At 44.9% G+C, this 21,217-nt stretch overlaps 1 pseudogene; it reads right to left on the reverse strand.

Annotated features, from left to right (window-relative positions):
• Window positions 1-1,993: 1,993 nt before the first annotated feature.
• LOC103222362 (class I histocompatibility antigen, Gogo-B*0101 alpha chain-like) lies at window positions 1,994-15,623 on the reverse strand (annotated as a pseudogene).
• Window positions 15,624-21,217: the final 5,594 nt, after the last annotated feature.

Below are 21,217 nucleotides of genomic sequence, written 5' to 3' on the forward strand. Positions count from 1 at the left end.
TATTTTATGTATGTTTTCTTTGTGATTACTATGGTATTACATATAACAATACAGTTATAACAATCTTGAATTGAAACCAACTTCAATCGTATATGAGAGTTCTGTTTTGTTTTGTTTTGTTTTGTTTTGTTTTGTTTTGTTTTGTTTTTTGAGAGAGAATCTCACTCTGTCACCCAGGCTGGAGTGTAGTGGCATGATCTTAGCTCACTGCAACCTCCACCTCCTGGGTTCAAGCACTTCTCCTGCCTCAGCCTCCCGAGTAACTGGGATTACAGGTGCCTGCCATCAAGCCATGCTAATTTTTTGTATTTTTAGTAGAGACGCCATGTTGGCCAGGCTGGGTTTGAACTCCCAAGCTCAGGCAATGTGCCTGCCTTGGCCTCCCAAAGTGCTGGGATTTCAGGCATAAGCCACCACACCTAGCCTGCTTCTTTACATCTTTTTCCACCCCTCGTTTTACATTATTGATGTCACAAATTACACCTCCGCAGGCTGGCAGGCTGGAAAGTCACAATGTTGCAGGCTTCAGTCTGAAATTTGTAGACCAGGCTGGCAGACTGGAAACCTAAACTGTAGTTGCTACTGTCATCTTCAGGCAGAATTTTTTCTCCTCTGGGAAGCCTCATATTTGCCCGAAGGCCTTCAACTGATTCAAAAAGTCCCACCCAGATTTTTTAGGGTAATTTCCTTCTCGTAAAATCAACTGACATCAGATTTTAATCACAACTGCAAAACACCATCATAGCAACATATAAATTAGTGTTTGATTATATAAGTAGGTGCTATGGTTTAGTAAAATTGACACATAAGACCCAACATCCCAGTCCATGCTTGTGAACTTGGCACCCATTAACGTTTTTTTAAGTCATACTTAGTCTCCAATAAAAACAACTATAAAGTCATGCATTTGCCAAAGATGATACAACTAGTTTGCATCCACTAAAAACACACTAACCCTTTCTGCAGAAAAAGATTCAAACGGAATGCATGATATGACCTCTTCTCTTTGATGTACTGTAACCTAAATACCATGTTTAAAAAAAGTTAGACCATCATTAATAAAACGGAACTATTAGTAGCATGTCTTATGTTTTAAGGTGATTAGGAAAAGATGAAAACAAAGCTATTTGCTTAATATGTGTATGGATACATACACACAGACATAAATATCTTTATAAAATATAGGAAAGTAATACTCATAACGTTTGCCATCTTTAGTTCTATAACTGGTCACATGGTTACAGCTGGTTATTTATTTATTTATTTACTGATTTATTTGATACAGGGTCTTGTTCTGTTGCCCAGGCTGGAGTGGCATTACCTCGGCTCACTGCAACCTTCATCTCCTGGGCACAAGTGATCCTCCTACTTCAATCTCCTAAGTAGCTGGGACTACAAGCACACCACCAAGTCTGACTAATTTTTTGTATTTGTTTTCAGTAGCGATGGAGTTTCAGCATGTTGCCCAAGTTGGTCTCACACTCCGAGACTTAAGCATTCCACCTGCCTCAGCCTCTGAAGTGCTGGGATTACAGGCATGAGTCACTGTGCCAGCCAAAACTAATGTTTAAATACTTTTTTCTTTTTTTACTAACCATCCCATATTCCCATTGCCTTCAACAAGTCCCTCAGGTGATTAGGTTTCTTTTCCTGCTTGGATGACTCAAACCTTCATTCTTGAAGTGTTTATGTCATTACTAGTCCTACCTGATGTGGGTTGTTACAGTTTTTATTGACTTTAATTATAGGGCAGAGTATTACTAAGAGATGCTCTAAAAGATCTTCTGTGTTCCAGACATAGTCTTATTTGCTGCCATTGTGTAGTAGCAGACCAATTCCCCGTGATGACCAGGACCAATCACCCCAGACAGTGCAGTCACTGCTTCATTTTCTGTTGATTCAGAAGCATAAGGAGCTGAAGGGGCCGAGTGGTTGTCTTAGCTTCCAGTTCAATGGAATAATTTCTGTGTCTCCTGAAGGAGTATTCCTCCCTTTAGTAAGCCTCTAGATCCTGATCGTGTTCCTCCTGACTGGGCAAGATTTCCCAATCAGGGTCTCTAGCACCTCCTACAGGTGGGTTTGGCCTGCAACAGGTCTGTACCTCCCTGAGACAGAGTTCCCAGAGGAAGGGGCAGACTCCCATCTTTACTGCTACGTAGCCTTCACTGGTGATACCTCCAGGTACTGGAAAATCAGAGGCAACTGGGGACTGCAGCAGACCCCCAATAAACTGCAGCAGCCCTACAGAAAAGTGACCAGACTGTTAAAGGAGAAAATAAAGGAGGAGAAAAACAAAACCCACTCAAAGGTCAGCAACTTCAAACACTGAAGGTAGATAAGCCCACAAAGATGAGAAAGAATCAGTGCAAGAATGCTGAAAACTCAAAAAGGCAGCTCCGGTTTGGAACCAGGCTAAGGCTGAGATGGCTGAAACAATAGACGTAGAATTCAGAATGTGGATAGGAATAAATTTCACTGTGCTAAAGGAGTATGGTGTAATCCAATGCAAGAAAGCTAAAAATCCTGATAAAACATTGCCAGAGTGAATGACAAAATAGCCAGTATAAAGGAGAACATAACTAATCAGATAGAGCTGAAAAGCATACTACAAGAATTTCATAGTGTAGTCACAAGTATTAATAGCAGAATACAACAAGTGGAGGAAAGAATCTCAGTGCTTGAAGACTGGTTTTCTGACATAAGACAGGAAGACAAGAATAGAATAGAAAGAATGAAAAGGAATGAACAAAACCTCCCAGAAATATGGGATTATGTAAAGAAACTGAATCTAGGAATGATTGGTGTACCTGAAAGAGATGGGGAGAATGGAATCAATTTGCAAAACATTTCAGGATGTCATCTATGAGAACTTCCCCAACCTAGCTAGACAGGCCAATATTCAAATTCAGAAATGCAGAGGACCCCAGTAAGTTACTCCATGAGAAGATCATCCCCAAGACACATAATCATCAGATTCTCCAAGATTGATATGAAAGAAAAAATGTTAAGGGCAGCAAGAGAGAAGGGCCAGGTTATCTACAAAGGGAAGTCGATTAGACTAACAGTGGTCCTCTCAGTGGAAACCCTACAAGCCTGAAGAGATTGAGGGACAATATTCAACATTCTTAAAGAAAAGAATGTCCAACCCAAAATTTCATATCCGGTCAAACTAAGCTTCATCAACAAAGGAGAAATAAGATTATTTTCAGACAAACAAATGCCACTGGAATTCATTACCACCAGACTTGCATTACCCTAAAACAAGCACTAAACATGGAAAGGAAAGACAGTCACCAGCCACTACAAAAACACACTGAAATACACAGATTGTGAAATACACAATAAAGCAACCACATAAGCAAGTCTGCAAAGTAGCCAACTAACATCATGATAACAAGATCAAATCCATACATATCAAGACTAACTTTAATGTAAATAAGCTAAATGCCCCCATTTAAAAGATGCAGATGGGCAAGCTGGATAAAGAACCAAGACCTATCAGTATGCTGTCTCCAATACACTCATCTCACATGCAGTGACACACATAGGCTCAAAATAAAGGGATGAAGGAAAATTTACCATGCAAATAGAAAGCAGGAAAAAAGTCAGGGTTGCAATCTTAGTTTCTGACAAAACAGACTTTAAACCAACAAAGATGAAAAAAGATTTTTTAAAAAAGGGGCATTACGTATGGGTAAAGGGTTTAATTCAACAAGGAGATCTAACTATCCTAAATATATATGCACCCAATACAGGCACACCCAGATTCATAAGCAGGTTCTTAGAGACCTTCAAAGAGACTTAGAATCTCACACAATAATAGTGGTAGACTTTAATTCCCCACTGACAATATTAGACAGATCAGCAATACAGAAAATTAACAGAGGTATTCAGGACCTGAACTCAGTCCTGGATCAAATGGACCTGATAGACATCTACAGAACTCTCCACCCCAAAACAACAGAATATACATTTTTCTCATTGCCACATGGCACTTATTCTAAAATCAATCACACAATTGGAAGTAAAACACTCCTCAGCAAACACAAAAGAACTGAAATAATAACAGTCTCTTGGACCATAGTGCAATCAAATTCAAAATTAAGAATAAGAAATTCACTCAAACCATACAATTAAAGAGAAATTGAATAATCTGTTCTTGAATGAGTTTTGGGTAAATAATGAAATTAGGGCAGAAATCAAGAAGTTCTTTGAAACAAATAAGAACAAAGATACAATGTACCAGAATCTCTGGGAAACGGCTAAGGCAGTGTTAAGAGGGAAATTTATAGCTGTAAATGCCCACATAAAAAAATTAGAAAAATCTCAAGTTAACAACCTAAAATCACAACTAAAAGAACTTGAGAACAAAGAGTAATCACATCCCTAAGCTAGCAGAGGACAAGAAATAACAACAAAAAAAAATTAACAAAGGTATTGTCTCCTGAAGGAGACAGAGACACACAAAAGCATTCAAAAGATCAGTGAAGTCAGGAGGTTTCTGAAAAAAAAATAAAAAATATACAGACCAGGCCGGGCGCGGTGGCTCAAGCCTGTAATCCCAGCACTTTGGGAGGCCGAGACGGGCGGATCACGAGGTCAGGAGATTGAGACCATCCTGGCTAACACAGTGAAACCCCGTCTCTACTAAAAAATACAAAAACACCAGCCGGGCGAGGTGGCAGCGCCTGTAGTCCCAGCTACTCGGGAGGCTGAGACAGGAGAATGGCGGGAACCCGGGAGGCGGAGCTTGCAGTGAGCTGAGATCCGGCCACTGCACTCCAGCCTGGGTGGCAGAGCAAGACTCCGTCTCAAAAAAAAAAAAAAAAAAATATATATATATAGACCACTAGCTAGACTAATAAAGAAGAAAGAAAATTCAAATAAACACAAATAGAAACAAGAAGAACATTACCACTGACCCCTCAGAAATACAAGAAACTACCAGAAAATATTATGAATACCTCTACGCACGTAAACTAGAAAATCTAGAAGAAATGGATAAATTCCTGGACACATACACTGCCCCCAAGACTGAATCAGGAATAAATTCAATCCCTGAACAAATAACGAGTTCTGAACTTGAGGCAGTAATAAACAGCCTACGAACCACAAAAAAAGCCCAGGACCAGATGACTGACAGGTGAACAGGCTCAGCCCAAAAGCTTCTTAAGCTGATAAACAACTTCAGCAAAGTCTCAGGATACAAAATCAATGTGCAAAAGTTACTAGCATTCCTACACACCAACAACAGGTAAGCTGAGAGCCAAATCACGAATGAACTCCCATTCACAACTGCCACAAAAAGAATAAAATACCTAGGAATACAGCTAACTTGGGAGGTAAAAGATCTCTACAAGGAGAACTACAAACCACTGTTCAAAGAAATCAGAGATGATGCAAACAAATGAAAAAATTTCCTATGCTTATGGATAGGAAAAATCAATATAGTGAAAATGGCCATACTTCCTCATGCAATGTACAGATTCAGTGCTATTCCTATCAAACTACTATGGACATTCTTCACAGAACTAGAAAAAATTATTTTATAATACACATGGGACCAAAAAAGAGCCCAAATAGCCAAGGCAATCCTAGGCAAAAGGAACAAAGCTGAAGATATCAAGGTACCGGATTTCAACTATACTTCAGGGCTGCAGTAACCAAAACAGCATGATACTGGTACAAAATCAGACACATAGACAAATGGAATGGCATAGAGAACCCAGAAAAAAGACCACACACCTACAACTACGATCTTTGACAAATCTGACAAAAACAAGCAATGGGGAATGATTCCCTATTTAAAAATGGTGCTGGGATAACTGGCTAACCACACACAGAAGATTGAAACTGAACTCCTTCCTTACAACATATACAAAAATCACCTCAAGATGGATTAAAGACTTAAATGTAAAACCCAAAACTATAAAAACCCTGGAATATAACCTAGGCAGTACCATTCAGGACACAGGCATGGGCAATGATTTTATGACAAAGATGCCAAAAGCAAGCATAACAAAAACAAAAATTGACAAATGGGATCTAATTAAACTAAAGAGATTCTGCACAGCAAAAGAAATTATCAACAGAGTGAACAGACAACATACAGAATGGGGAAAATTTTTTGTGAACTATGCATCAGACAAAGATCTAATATCTAGCGTCTATAAGGAACTTAAACAAATGTACAAGAAAAAACAAAACAACCCCTTTAAAAAGTGGGCAAAGCATATGAACAGACACTTCTCAAAAGAAGACATACATGCAGCCAACAAACATATGAAAAAAAGCTCAACATCACTCATCATTAGAGAAATGCAAATCAAAACCACAATGAGATAACATCTCACACCAGGCAGAACGGCGATTATTAAAAAGTCAAAAAATAACAGATGCTCGCGAGTTTGTGGAGAAAAAGGGATATTTATACACTGTTGGTTGGAGTGCAAATTAGATCAGCCATTGTGGAAGACTGTGTGGTGATTTCTGAAAGACCTAAAGACAGAATACCATTATACCCAAAGGAATACAAATCATTCTCTTATAAAGACATAGGCACACATATGCTCATTGCAGCAACATTCACAATAGCAAAGACGTGGACTCAACTTAAATGCCCATCAATGATAGACTGGATAAAGACAATGTGGTACATATACACCATGGATTACTATGCAGCCAGAAAAAGTAACAAGATCATGTCCTTCGCAGGGACATGGATGGAGCTGGAAGTCATTATCCTTAGCAAACTAATGCAGGGACAGAGAAGCAAATACTGCATGTTCTTATAAGTGGGAGCTAAATGATGAGAACGCATAGAGACAGAGAGGGGAATAACACACACCAGCGCCTTTCAGAAGGTTGAGGGTGGAAGGAGGGAGAGGATCAGGAAAAATAACTAATGGTTACTATGCTTAAAACCTGGGTGATTAAATAATCTGTGCAACAAACTCCCACAACACAAGTTTACCTATAAAACAGCCTGTACCAGTATCCCTGAACTGAAAATAAAAGTTAAAAAAGGAAGTGAACTGCAGATTCTGCCTGTTGCTGAGCAGGTCTATTTCAATTATGCAAACCAGCACTGAGGAAATAATCACAGGGTGGTCAGGGGCCCACTGGACCCGCTGTGAGAACGGTTCACGGATGTCAGGGCTTCAGGTTTTCTATTCTTCATAATTTAACCTTGCTAGGTTGTATGTTTCCAGGAATTTATCCATATCCTCCAGGTTTTCCAGTTTGTCAGTACAGAATTGTTTATAATAGTCTCTGATAATCTTTTGTATTTTTGCAGTATCAGTTATAATGTTTGTCTTTTCTTTTCTGATTCTGTTTGAGTCTTCTCTCTTTGTTTCTTGGTTTGTCTAGCTAGTGGTTTATCACTTTTGTTTATCTTTTTGTAGAACGATCTTTTCACTTGGTTGATCATTTACTTGGTTTTTAGAAGTCTTTAGTTCTGTTCTGATCTTTGTTATTTTTTCTGCTAATTTTGGATGTGGTTTGTTGTTGCTTTTCTAGTTCCTTCTGGTTCATTGTTATATTGTTAATTTGTAGTGTTTTTACTTTTCTTAGGTAGGCATTTATTGCTATAAACGTCCCTTTTAGCCTTGTTTAACTGTATTCCACAGGTTTTGGTATATGTTGTGTTTCCATTTTAATTTGTTTCAAGAAACTTTTTGATTTCCATCTGAATTTCTCTGTTGACTCAATAGTTATTCAGGAGCATGTTGTTTAATTTCCATGTATTTGTCTAGTTGCCAAAGTTTCCCTTGGAGTATAATTGCAGTTTTATTCCATTGTGACTGGAGAAGATATTTGATATGGTTTCAACTTTTGAAAATTTGTTGAGTTTTTTTGTGGCTTAACATAGGCTATCTCCCAGAAAATACTCCATGTGTTATGAAAAGAGTGTAGTATATTCTATAGTGTTAGATAGAATGCTCTGTAAATGTCTGTTAGCATTATGAGTTCTAAAGTTCCTTTTAAATCCAATGTTTCTTCTTGATTTCTGTGTAGATGATCTGTTTAATGCTGAGGGTTGGATGTTGAAGTCCCCACTATTATTGTACTGGAGTCTATCCCTATTATTAGATGTAGTAATTTTACAGGCTGCTCTTTGTTAGAAAAGAAAATGACTTGTGGGCTGCATTTCATTAAAAGGAAAACCTTACTGAGGACTTCCATACCCTCACTATCTGCCTAAATAATTTCTTCTTAACTCCTATATCACTGCCAGCCTCTGAGCCAGAATGAGGTGACACAGAAAGGCTGGGACTGTGCAGAACACATTTTAGTAAAGATGGCTGAGTGGCAGTAGTGATGTCCAATTTCTAGGTGCAGCAGTGACGTCTCCCCTGGCCTCAGGGTCCAGTGTCCAGCACCAGGGTGTCAGAGGTGTGAGCAGTGGCGTCTGTGCTCAGCAGCAGGGGCAGTTGTTCCTAGGAGGGACCTGATCCAGGGTGGGCTGTGGATTCTGTTCCTGGATGTGTAGATTCCAGCCTAGTTCTATGGCCTTCCCCACAATAAAATTAGCCCCCAATACCATGTATGCTACTGTATGTGTAAATTAGAGAAATTTGGTTTCCACAGTTTTCTCCAAGAAGTGAGTGGGAAATGAGTCGGTGGGCGAGTGTCAGAGAGCAGCATTCAGAGGTGTTCCTTGTGCGAGAGCCACATCCTGAACTCTACCTGGCCTCTACCCCATGGTGGAGAGAACAACAGGGAATGTCACATCTCATAACTGATGATACACATCCTCCCTTTTCTTTCTGTGAGAAAAATCCTCTTTTAAACAGGGTTTGAAAACCCACCCCACCCACCCACCCTGGGCACTCTCTGATCTCTGATCTCAGTGGTTCCCGATCTGGCTGAGCAACAGGATTGCTGGCGGGGCTTAGAAAATACACAGGCCACTCCCCAGAATCCCTGTCTCAGAATATTAGGCACAAGACCAAGGAATCACTTATATAACAAGCCCTATAGGCAAGGCTGATGCTCAGACATGTGGGATCCTGGTGTTCTTGATCTGGAGACCAGCAGCATGAGCTCCAGCCTTGTCATAAATCAAGAATCTCTTGTTTAACTCCGGACTTCCTGGATCTCAGCACCACGTCCAGGAGATCCCTGTGGACACGGGAGTTCCTTGTCTAAGTGTCCTCTAGACTTGGGGTCAGAACTGTGCAGTCTTCTCTGGGTGTGGTCTGCTCAGATCCCTTAGAACTGGAGGTTCAGGGTTCCGTCCTTGCACTCATTCTTTTCCATAGTCAACCACTCCCTTGGTGCCCTCATCCATGCTTGAGGTTTTAAGTATCATTTATACAGTGTGAGCTCCTAAATCTATTTCTCCTGCCCAGGCTATTTCTCCTTTCCCCTAAACTCTGGAGTTGTCTGTCTAAATTCCACCCCAGCTCCTTCACCTGCATTCCTAGTAGACATCTCCTCCACTGAGTGCCTGTGATGCCCCCTCCTCAGTATGCTCCTGCCGGAGTCTCCCCATCTCCACTGACAGCAGCTCCATCCTTCTACTCACTCATTTTACAACTATGAGTGTCCTTGATTCGTCTTTCTCACATCACAGATACAATCCATTGGCACATGTTGTCAGTCCATCTTCAAATGCATCCAGAATCCCCTCACGTCCCACTATTTCCCCTGCTCACACCCCAGTCAAAGTCACCGACATCTCCAGCCTGGAATACTGCACTCGCTTCCTACTGTTCTTCCCTTCTGCCTCCCTCGTCCCTCACCTCTCAATTCTGTTCTCAGCACAGCAGTCAGAGATCCTTTTAGAAGAGAAGTTGTGGCTGGGCTTGGTGGCTCACGCCTGTATCCCAGCGCTTTGGGAGGCCAACACGGGCAGATCACTTGAGGTTGGAAGTTTGAGACCAGCCTGGCCAACATGGCGAAACCCTGTCTCTACTAAAACTACGAAAATTAGCCGGGCTTGGTGGTGGGCATCTGTAATCCCAGTTACTCAGGAGGCTGAGGCAGGAGAATCGCTTGAACCTGGAAGACGGAGGTGCAGTGAGCGGGGATCATGCCATTGCACTCCAGCCTAGGTGACAGAGCAAGACTCCATCTTAAATAAATGAATAAATGAATAAATAAATAAATAGGTAGTTGTACCATGTCCTTCTTCTGCTCAAAATTGTCCTCTACCTCCCATCTCACTCAGAGCAAAGGTCAGATCCTTCCCCACTCCCCTCAAGCCCACCTGCTCTGGCTGTACCTCTGACCTCACCTCAGTTTCTCTCTGTCCAGCCCTCCTGGCCTCCTTGCTTTTCAGGAAACACAGACACCTTCCTGCTCCAGTACATTTGAACTGGAGGATCCACTGCCTGGAAAGAACTTCCCCAGACATCCTCATGGACAACTCCTCATGTCCCTCAAATCTTTCCTCAAAGTTCACCTTTGCAACGTGGCACACACTGACCACCCCAGCACAACAGCCACCTTCCCTGTCCCCACTGCCCACACCCTGGGTCACCTGTCTCACAGCACTTACCACCTTCTAGCACTTTCTTCCCTTGCTCTGGTTATAATGTATCTTTCGTCTGCCTCTTCGCATTGGAACACATGCTACCCAAGGTCAGAGATTTTTCTCATTTTACTTCAGTGATGTTCCCCAGATGCAGAACCACTCTGTCCTATGTCTGGTTGACAACAAAGGTCAGCTGAATGAATGATCAGTGTAGAGCACCTCCCTATTCTAAAGCCAGTATCTTTATTAACATAGCTTCAGGCCAAATGCTGTTTTGTGGTGACCACAGCACAAGGTCCCCTCACACTGACACCGAGGCCGTCTGTGCTTTTCTCAGCAGTGCTGCTTGTGGTCCTCCCTCCCCCATCCTTCCTCCCACACCAACCCCCCCACACACCACAGCACACATTCAGGTTTCTCTCTTCAAAATCAAAGAACAGTCCTTGATGATGGGTCCAATTTCACAAACAAGTATAAACCTAAATTTCACTGTTTTAGATTTGAGTTGGGATTTGAGCCAGCATGAAGATCACTAGAACCAGGGCAGGGAGACAGGGCAGGAGAGCAGAGCAGAAGAGGAGCCCTAGAAGGAGGGCAGAATTGAATGGATCTGAAAATTTGTCTCAGAAAGCACAGGGACTCCCGTGTGCAGGGGCCACCCTGGGTGATGTGTGAACCTCTGTGGTCACAGCTCCAGCTGGACAAGTTTCCACTGAAGGGACAAGGACAATGGAGCAGTGAAGGTGACCCAGCTGAGGACTGACCACATAAAGCCTATGAGGGACTGAACAGCAACTGGGCACAGGCCCCGTCCACATTCGGCTCCTCACAGCCTTCTCCAGTTCCCACCTGCAACAGACTCAGCACAGCAAACATGTGGATTCTGGAAGGTTCTCAGGTCTTTATTTCCTCTCTCAAATTTTAGGAATTGACTTATTTAATTAACCCATCAACTTCTCATGGCAAATATTGAGAAAACAAATTTCTATTCAGATTCTTATTTTCAGTAGAGAAGTAAGAGGTTGCAGCTCAATGCAGCATGAAGTTGAGACTGAGATGGAGACATCCAGCCCCACCTCTCTGGAACAGGAAAGATGACTGGGGAGGGAACACAGGTCAGCGTGGGAACAGGGGTCATGGTGGACACGGGGGTGGGCTGTCCCTCCACCTCCTCACATTATGCTAACAGGGACGCAGACACATTCAGATGCCTTTGCAGAAAGAGATGCCAGAAGCTGTTGAAGTCACAAAGGGGAGGCGTGAAGAAATCCTGCATCTCAGTCCCACACAAGGCACCTGTCTCAGGCTACAGAAAACAGTAGTCATGAACAAATTCAGGTCAGTCATGGTAAGTGATGACACACTGAACAGTCCCCCCACAAACTCGAAACATCCCAGTCAAAGAATCTCCATTACCCAGGCCTTTCCCCTCTGCCCCACCCCCACCCACTTCAAATCCCCAGGGTCTCACCTTTACAGGCCATGAGAGACTCATCAGAGTCCTGATCAGAGCCCTGGGCACTGCTGCTCCCTGGGGTAGAACAAAAACAGGACCTGGTCAGAGCCCGCAGGAGACGTGGTGCAGGAGGAATAATGGAGTGGGTGAGCTCCTTCACACTCCTGCCCCCGCCACTTACAGTAGTTCCCGCTTTTTCCACCTGCGGGAAGTAAATGTCCTGTGAGGGGACAGGGAGGAGGCAGGGCCATGGGATCTTAGAGGAACCTCCTAGTCTTGGACCCAAGAGAAGTTTCTAGAGCTATGACTACAGACCCAGGGCAGGATCAGGAAACACCAGGAAAGCAGGTGTGGGTTCTGGACCAACTGCCCTCCTAAGGTCTGTCCTTAGCAGGGACCTTCCCCTGACTCATGAATGCTGGAATCTGGACCCCAACACCACAACCATCAAGGTGATACATTGTCCTTCATTGTCACATGTGCTTCACAAAAGAGTAAGTGCCGGCACACAGGGCCCCAGGCTGGGATGGCCCATGTGTGGATGCTGCTTCCCAGTAATTGTGGGGAAAAGAAAGAAAGATCAGACTGTTACTGTGTCTATATAGAAAGAAGTAGACGTAAGAGACTCCATTTTGTTCTGTATTTGAGATGCTGTTAATCTGTGACCCTATCCCCAACCTTGTCCTTGCAAGAGACATGTGATATGGTGACTCAAAGTTTAAAGGATTTTGGGCTCTGCAGGGTGTGCTTTGTTAAACAAGTGCCTGAAGGCAGCTTGCTGGTTAAAAGTCATCACCATTCTCTTAATGTCAAGTACCCAGGGACATGCACACTGCCAAAGTTCGCAGGGACAACTGCCTAGGAAAGCTAGGTATTGTCCAAGGTTTCTCCCCATGTGATAGTCTGAAATATGGCCTCGTGGGAAGGGAAAGACCTGATCGTCCCCCAGCCTGACACCCGTGAAGGGTCTGTGCTGAGGAGGACTAGTACAAGAGGAAAGAAGCCCTCTTGGCAGTTGTTGGCGGTTGAGATAGAGAAAAGCATCTGTCTCCTGCCTGTCCCTGGGCAATGGAACATCTCAGTATAAAACCCCATCCTATGTTCTGTTTACTGAGAAAGGAGAAAACCGCCTTAGGGCGAAAGGTGGGACTTGCTAGCACAATGCTGCTCTTTATGCACTAAAAAGGTTTATGGAGACGTTTACATATGCGTATCAAGGCACAGCACTTTTCCTTAAACTTATTCATGTCACAGAGAACTTTATTCATATGTTTTACTGCTGACTTTCTCCCTACAATGATCCTATTATCCTGCCACTTCCTTTTCTTTAAGATGGCAAAGATAATTATCAATAAATACCAAGGGAACTCAGAGACCGGTGCCAATGTGGGTCCTCTGTATGCTGAGCGCCGGTCCCTTGGGTCCACTTTTTCTTTCTCTATACTTTGTCTCTGTGTCTCATTTCTTTTCTCAAGTCTCTCGTTCCACCTAACGAGAAATGCCCACAGGTGTGGAGGGGCAGGCCACCCCTTCACTAATGAGGCGGAGCACACTTCTACCTGGGGCTTGAAACCCCCAGTGGGACAAGAAAACCCAGACTCTACCCCTCACCCCTTCCCTACCTGAGCTCTTCCTCCTCCACAACACAGCAGCGACCACAGCTCCAGTGACCAAAAAGGTTAGGACAGCCAGGCCAGCAACAATGCCCACGATGGGGATGGTGGACTGGGAAGATGGCTCTGGGAAAGGAGGGGAAGGTGAGGGGTCCTGACCCTGCTGAAGGGCTCCAGAAGGGCTCCTGCTTTCCCTGAGGAGAGACATGATCCTTCAACCCATTCCTTACCCCATCTCAGGGTGAGGGGCTCCAGCAGCCCCTTGTGCTGCACATGGCACGTGTATCTCTGCTCTTCTCCAGAAGACACCACCACAGCTGCCCACTTCTGGAAGGTTCCATCCCCTGCAGGCCTGGTCTCCACAAGCTGGGTGTCTTCAGTTTGGTCCTCCCCATCCCGCTGCCACATCAGTGTGATCTCCGCAGGGTAGAAGCCCAGGGCCCAGCACCTCAGGGTGGCCTCATGGTCAGAGATGGCATGGTGGGTCACGTGTGTCTTTGGGGGATCTGATGGGAAGAGTCAGAAAATTCAGGGGCTTTGCATCTCTCATGGGACACCCCAGCAGCACAAATGTGACCATCCTGAGAATGGACAGGACACCTGGGGTGGGGAAGGGAGCACAGAAGCCAGACACCAGCCTGGACACAAGCATCTGGGATAATCTCCTATTCCTTGGAGAGTTCTAGTCTCTGAGGGAGGAACAGGGACTTCTGGTCCTGACCCGAGTGGAGGCCGAGGGACTCAGAAAAGCTGGAATCAGACCTTCAGACACATTGAGTGTGAGGCAGAGAACAAGGCCTGAGAGGAAAAAGTCACAAAGCCCAAGGCTGCTGCAGGAGTCAAAGGGGACCCCTGATCAGTATTCTAGGGACTGTCTTCCCCTCCATGTCCTCAGAGACGTCATCCCTTAATTGTCCTAGAGAGCAGAGGGGGCCCTTAGAGGAAATCAGGGAAACTTATGCCATTCTTCATTCAAGAGAGGGCGACATTCTAGCGCTGATCCCATTTTCCTCCCCTCCTCATGGGAGGCCATCCGGGGAGATCTATAGGAGACGGGGAAGTCTCCCCACAGCCCCTGCAGGGTACCCGCACGCTGCAGCGTCTCCTTCCCGTTCTCCAGGTGTCTGCGGAGCCACTCCAGGCACTCGCCCTCCAGGTAGGCTCTCCACTCCTCCGCCTCACCGCACGCCTCCCACTTGCGCTGGGTGTTCTGAGCCGCAGTGTCTGCAGCGGTCCAGGAGCGCAGGTCCTCGTTCAGGGCGATGTAATCCTTGCCGTCGTAGGCGTGCTGGTTATATCCGCGGAGGAGGCGCCCGTCGGGCCCCAGGTCGCAGCCAAACACCCTCTGGATGGTGTGAGACCCTAGCCCCGCCCCCGCGGTCAGCCCCGCCCACCGAGCCCCTCCCCGCCCCGACCAACCAGCTGGGACTTTGGCCTCAACTGAAAATAAAACCGGGTAAAGGCGCCTGGGGCTCTCTCCGGTCAAGGGTCTGGGCGGGTCGCGCGGCCTCGGGGCGGATCTCGGACCCAGAGACTCGGGGCCACCCGGGCCGTCCGTAGGGGATGGGGAGGGGTCGTGACCTGCGCCCCGGGCCGGGGTCACTCACCGGCCTCGCTCTGGTTGTAGTAGCGGAGCAGGGTCCGCAGGTTCTCTCGGTGAGTCTGTGCGTGGCCCTGGGCGTTCCGCGTTTCCCGGTCCCAATACTCCGGCCCCTCCTGCTCCACCCACGGCGCCCGCGGCTCCATCCTCGGACTCTCGGCGTCGCTGTCTAACCGCACGAACTGCGTGTCGTCCACGTAGCCCACGGAGATGAAGCGGGGCTCCCCGCGGCCGGGCCGGGACACGGAGGTGCTGAAATACCTCAAGGAGTGCGAGCCTGGGGGCGAGGAGAGGCTGAGACCCGCCCGACCCTCCTCCCCGCGCGGCTCCCCGGGTCCTGCGCCCCCGCCTGCGGTTCCCTGGCTCCTCCCCGCAGAGGCCATTTCCTTCCAGACCCCGCACTCACCGGCCCAGGTCTCGGTCAGGGCCAGGGCCCCCGAGAGCAGCAGGAGGACGGTTCCGGGCATCATGACCCGCACCCTGTGCGTCTGAGGAGACTCTGAGCCCGGGTGGGTGTGTGGAGACTTTAGAAGTGGAACCGGGCGACGTTGATTGCCTTCCCTAGAAACCCGACCCCCAATGGGAGTGGGAACTGGGGACTCGTCGTGAGTATCCTGGAAGAAGGACCCGACACAGATTGGGAGAAGTGAAACTCAGGGGAGTGGGGAATCATCAACCCAGCGCCTCCCCAATGCAGACAAGGCTCTGGGAGCCTGAGACCCTGACAGCCATGCCCGGGACCTGCGACTTCGTCCTGATCCCTCTCCTACACCAAGCCTCTTTGTCCCCCTGTCTGCCCAAGTCCTGGACAAGTATCTGTCTGGAAATCAGGGAGAGACCCCGAGGCTGCACCCAGCCCCTTCCCCTTCACTACTCGTTCTGAAATCCCCGACCCTGAACTAGACTCCCTGCCTGCCATTCCTTACCTCTCCCCTTGGACCTTTGTACAGGGAAACTCACCACAGGGAACTTCATGCCAGAGTGAGCTCGCCCTGGGAATGGAGGTGTAGAGACAGGGGTTTTCTCTCTAAACCTGGTGAAGTGTTGTCTGAAGGCACCACACAGAGATTCTCATAGAGACCAGTTTCCTTTTTGTTTATTAATACAGTAGGTAGCACAATATTGATAATCCCTGAATGATTAGAATTCCAATCTGTAAGAGACCTGTGTCAAAACAGCATTACAATTAAACTCTCAAAGCTCCTAACTTTTACTTTCCCAGACTATGGATCTGTTACTCTGGTTTGTTGCATTTAAAATTATCTTCATTCCCTAGCCCGAGTTTCCCTGCATGAGTCCAGAACATCTCCTGAATACAAAGAAGGTTTGCTAGTGTCTATTTTAACCGGGAGCCTGGAGTCATCACCTCAAAGTCGCGAGTGCTCCATGCAGTCCCAATGCTCTTCACCGACGCTCAAGCACTGCCTGTTTTCGTGAACTCTGCACATCTAAGCAGTGTGCATATTTTATCTGGACACTTGGTATTTTTGTAACTGTTTTTTTTTTTTGTTTTAATCGTAAGGAATCAATTAGGTTTTTGGCAGTCCCACAAAATGTATTAAATACTGAATGCAAAGAACCCCCTGCTAGGCTCTTCCCCTGCTTTAGAATTCTTTCCCCTTCTCCTTTTCCTCACCTCCTGCTTCTCCAGCCCTTCTCTCTGCCCTTCTCATCCCTCACACCCTCCTCTCCCCTTAGTCCCCGCCACCCTGTCACTCCTGAATTGTGGCACTAACACTGTCCCTCACCTGTAGAGGACTACGTGCTCGCAAAGGAGATGTTCCCGGTAAGTCCTGCTCTTGCAAAGGAAGCAGGGCGTTCCTTCCCTGCAAACAGGGAGGACAAAGGAGCTAGATGCAAACTGCAGACCCTAGGGGCTTGTTTATGTGTAAACATCTTGAAAATCCAGAAAATCAGGGAAAGGTCAGAAAAACAACAATGTGTCTTGTGACTTGGCAACATTCCACTAAGGGACTGTATAAAATAAAGCAGAGTGTGCAGTTCGGGGCAGCCGCCATGTTCATCTTGTCTTGTGTTGTCTTGTGTGTTCATTCCTTTGTTTAGGAAACACGTGGACCCGGAGCAGTGTCCGTGGCTCCACGAGAGCAAGGAACGGGAGGGGGAACACCCCGGGCAGGTAAATAAATGAAGGGGGGCCCACGGGAAAATTATAGGGAATTCCACCTCTCTGGCCTCTGAATATTTGCAGTTACTCCAGGGACTGTTGATGCCTATAGGAGTAGAAGTAAAAGAAAAGACTTTGAAGCAATTGTTTGCCCATGTTGAACAACATTGTTATTGGTTTCAATATCTAACCAAAGTGCAGTTAAATCGAAAGGAATGGTTACTTTGTGGACTTTGTGTAGTTCCATTACTCAGGCATTAGAGTTACTTGAAACTGACTCAGAGCCGGGAGATACTGCCACAGCAGGTGAGGCATCTGAAGCTTTAGAGAGGAATGATCCTAGAGAGGAACATATTTATGCCCCAGTTGTTGAGGACAAGGAATTGGAAAAAGAGCGAATGCCTCCTTCATCTGAAGGAAATTCTGATTTGCAGTGTATTTTAGAGATGCTACAACGGTTGTTAAAATTGCAAGGTACTGCTGCTCCTGTTTCTCCTATCTCTCCACCACGAACCTTCCCTGTTACCTTCCCTTCTGCTCCTTTGGAAAAGGATTTCCCTTTGCCTCCACCTCCAACCTCTTTGCCTATGTCAGGTCAGGTTTTCTCTGTGCCTTTCCCTCCTGTAGGAGAAAAGAAGGAATTGAAGGAAAAGGATGATTTCGAGGAATTAGATCTATTCCCAATAACACGTGCTGCTTTCAGCCCCAATGCTCAGTTCCCAGACGGTGGCCAGAATGTGACTTTTACAGCCCTACAATTTAAATTTTTGAAAGAAATGAAAGCTGCAACAAAAATTATTAAGACCTTTAAAGCCCAGTGGAGCTAATTTAGATGAGTATATTCGGGCTTGTGCAGGTGTTGGGGGAGCTATTTACAATGCTCAATTGTTTGCTGGGGCACTTTCTAAGGCTTTAAAAGGCAATTCTAAACAAGGTATATGCTATCAGTGTGGGAAACCCGGTCATTTTAAAAAGGAATGCCGGAAAAAATTAGGCTCTTCTGCTCTAAAAGAGAAAAAGTTACCCTCTGGGGAGTGCAAACGATGTGGAAAAGGTCGACATTGGACAAATGAATGCCGTTCAAAAACTGGTAAGAGTGAAAATTTATTGTCACCCCTCCCCGGAAACGGGAACCATGGCCCACAGGCTTGGGGCCCCAACAAATACAATGCAGGCCTACCACAATACCCAGTGAGCGATGGCTTACAACATCAAGGAATGACTTCGAGTCATCCTTAAGGGTATCACCCCATACCCCTGTTTCCCAGCTTTATGCTGCAACTAAGCAGAGTGCTGCTGCTGACTTAACTATTACTCAACCTTATACTCTGTCTCCTAATGGAGGAATATGAAGAGGTGGCCTGCCCCTCCACACCTGTGGGCGTTTCTTGTTAGATGGAACGAGAGACTTGAGAAAAGAAATGAGACACAGAGACAAAGTATAGAGAAAGAAAAAGTGGGCCCAGGGGACTGGCGCTCAGCTTACAGAGGACCCACGCCGCCCGGGTCTCTGAGTTCCCTTAGTATTTATTGATAATTATCTTTACCATCTTAAAGATAAGGGAGTGGCAGGACAATAGGATCATTGGAGGGAGGAAATCAGCAGTAAGACATATGAACAAAAATCTCTGTGACATGAATAAGTTTAAAGGAAAATGCTGTGCCTTGAGATACATATGCAAACATCTCCATAAACCTTTTAGCAGCATTGCGCCAGCAAGTCCCACCTTATTCCTAAAGGCGGTTTTCTCCTTGCTCAGTAAACAAAGCATACAATCGGGTTTTACACGGAGATGTTCCATTGCCCAGGGACGGGCAGGAGACAAATGCTTTTCTCTTACTTGAGATTAAGAGAATGGTGATGACCTTTAACCAGCAAGCAGCCTTTAGGCACTTATTTAACAAAGCACATCCTGCACAGCCCAATATCCATTAAACCTTGAGTCACCACAGCACATGTCTCTTGCAAGGACAAGGTTGGGGGTAGGGTCACAGATTATCAGCATCTCAAATACAGAACAAAATGGAGTCTCTTATGTCTACTTCTTTCTATATAGACACAGTAATAGGCTGATCTCTCTTTCTTTTCCCCACAGAAATATATAAGTTAACTACTGGAGCGTGTAGCCCTTTGCCAAAGGGACATGTAGGACTTTTGTTAGGTCGAAGCAGCAGCGCTATGCAGGAGTTAATGGTGGTCACAGGAATTATTGATCCTGATTTTACTGATGAAATCCTTATTATGGTACAAGTCTCACAATTTATGCACCTAGAGGCAGGGGAACGTATTGCACAATTGCTTTTATTGCCTTTTTTTCCTTTCCTATCTAGAGATGTGTCTCATCAAGGAGGTTTCGGTAGTACTGGGAAAACTGTTTTCTGGGAAACTTCAGTTTCTGATCAAAAACCTTTATGTTCATTGCAAATTAATAGGATACTTTTTGAGGGATTAGTCGACACAGGAGCGGAGGTATCTATTATATGTTTGGCTCAATGGCCTGATCATTGGAAAAAGAAACAAGTATCGGTTACTCTATCTGGCCTAGGTACTGCTTCTGTAGTCTGCCAAAGTGTCGAGCCCCTGAGCTGTGTAGGACCTGAAGGACAACAAGGAAAAGTGTTCTTTTATATTGTTCCCATTAATATTAACCTTTGGGGCCGTGATCTTTTACAGCAATTTGGTGCCTTTTTAAGCATTCCTCATATTTCTTCAGCTGCCAAAAATATGATGTTCAAAATGGGCTACAATCCTTTAAACTCTTAGCCACTGTCCACAAGCCTCAAGCTTTACAATTGAAGTGGAAAACTACAACTCCTGTTTAGGTGGAACAGTGGCCATTATCTAAAGAAAAACTTAAGGCTTTAAAGAATTTAGTTAAGGAACAATTGGCCGAGGGGCATATTAAATCAAGTACTTCTGCATGGAATTCCCTTGTGTTTGTCATTAAAAAGAAAAGTGAAAAATGGCACTTATTAACTGATCTTAGAACTGTAAATGCTTGTATTCAACCTATGGGGACTTTACAACCTGGGCTTCCTAATCCAGCTCTTATCATCCCTACTTACAAATTGTGACATCTATTTGCTACCTTAGAAGGAGATTCAGGTTTAAATAGTTCTCGTCAATTATCCCCTGTAGCAGAAAAAGAATTGTCATTTGTAGAAAATAGAATTAGTGAAGCTCACCTTGATTATATTGCACCCAATCTTCCACTTTTGTTGTGTCTTTTTCATACTCCCCATTCGCCAATGGCCGTTTTACACCAAGATAATAATATTCTGGAGTGGCTGTTTTTGGCTAATAAAGCCATTAAGAAAATTCACCCATATATTGATAAATTGGCTAAATTATTAAAGGATGACATCGAGCTCGTCAGTTGCTTGGTGCTGACCCTATAAAAATTATTACCGTTGGAAAGTCATGAGGGTTGGCAAGTGGCTTGTGCTGAATATACTGGTTCTTTTTCTCAGCATTATCGTAGTAATAAATTATTTGTTTTTCTGCAACAATATTCTTTATTGCCATATAATCCTATCTCTTACACTCCGGTTAAAGGTCCTACCTTTTTTACTGATGCTTCCAACTATGGAAAAGCTGGATACTGGACATCAGATAATTCAAAAATTTCTCACTACCCATTTGAATCAGTACAACAAGGAAAACTTTTTGCCGTTCTTATGGTTCTACAAGACTGGCCTCAAAACCCTTGTAATATAGTTAGTGATTCCCAATATGCTGTATATGTAACTAAATATATATCTCAAACTTCTTTACCATTATTTCCTCAAACTCCTTTACAAAAATTATCTTCTTTATTATTTATGGCTCTTACTTCTCGCACTGCTCCCCTTTTTATCACTCATATTCGTTCTCATTCAGCTTTGCCAGGACCTTTATCTTTTGGCAATAGTCAGATTGATTCTTTACTTATTGGCAGTG

This window comes from Chlorocebus sabaeus, chromosome 17, assembly GCF_047675955.1.
Source record: "Chlorocebus sabaeus isolate Y175 chromosome 17, mChlSab1.0.hap1, whole genome shotgun sequence".
Lineage (NCBI taxonomy): Eukaryota > Metazoa > Chordata > Mammalia > Primates > Cercopithecidae > Chlorocebus > Chlorocebus sabaeus.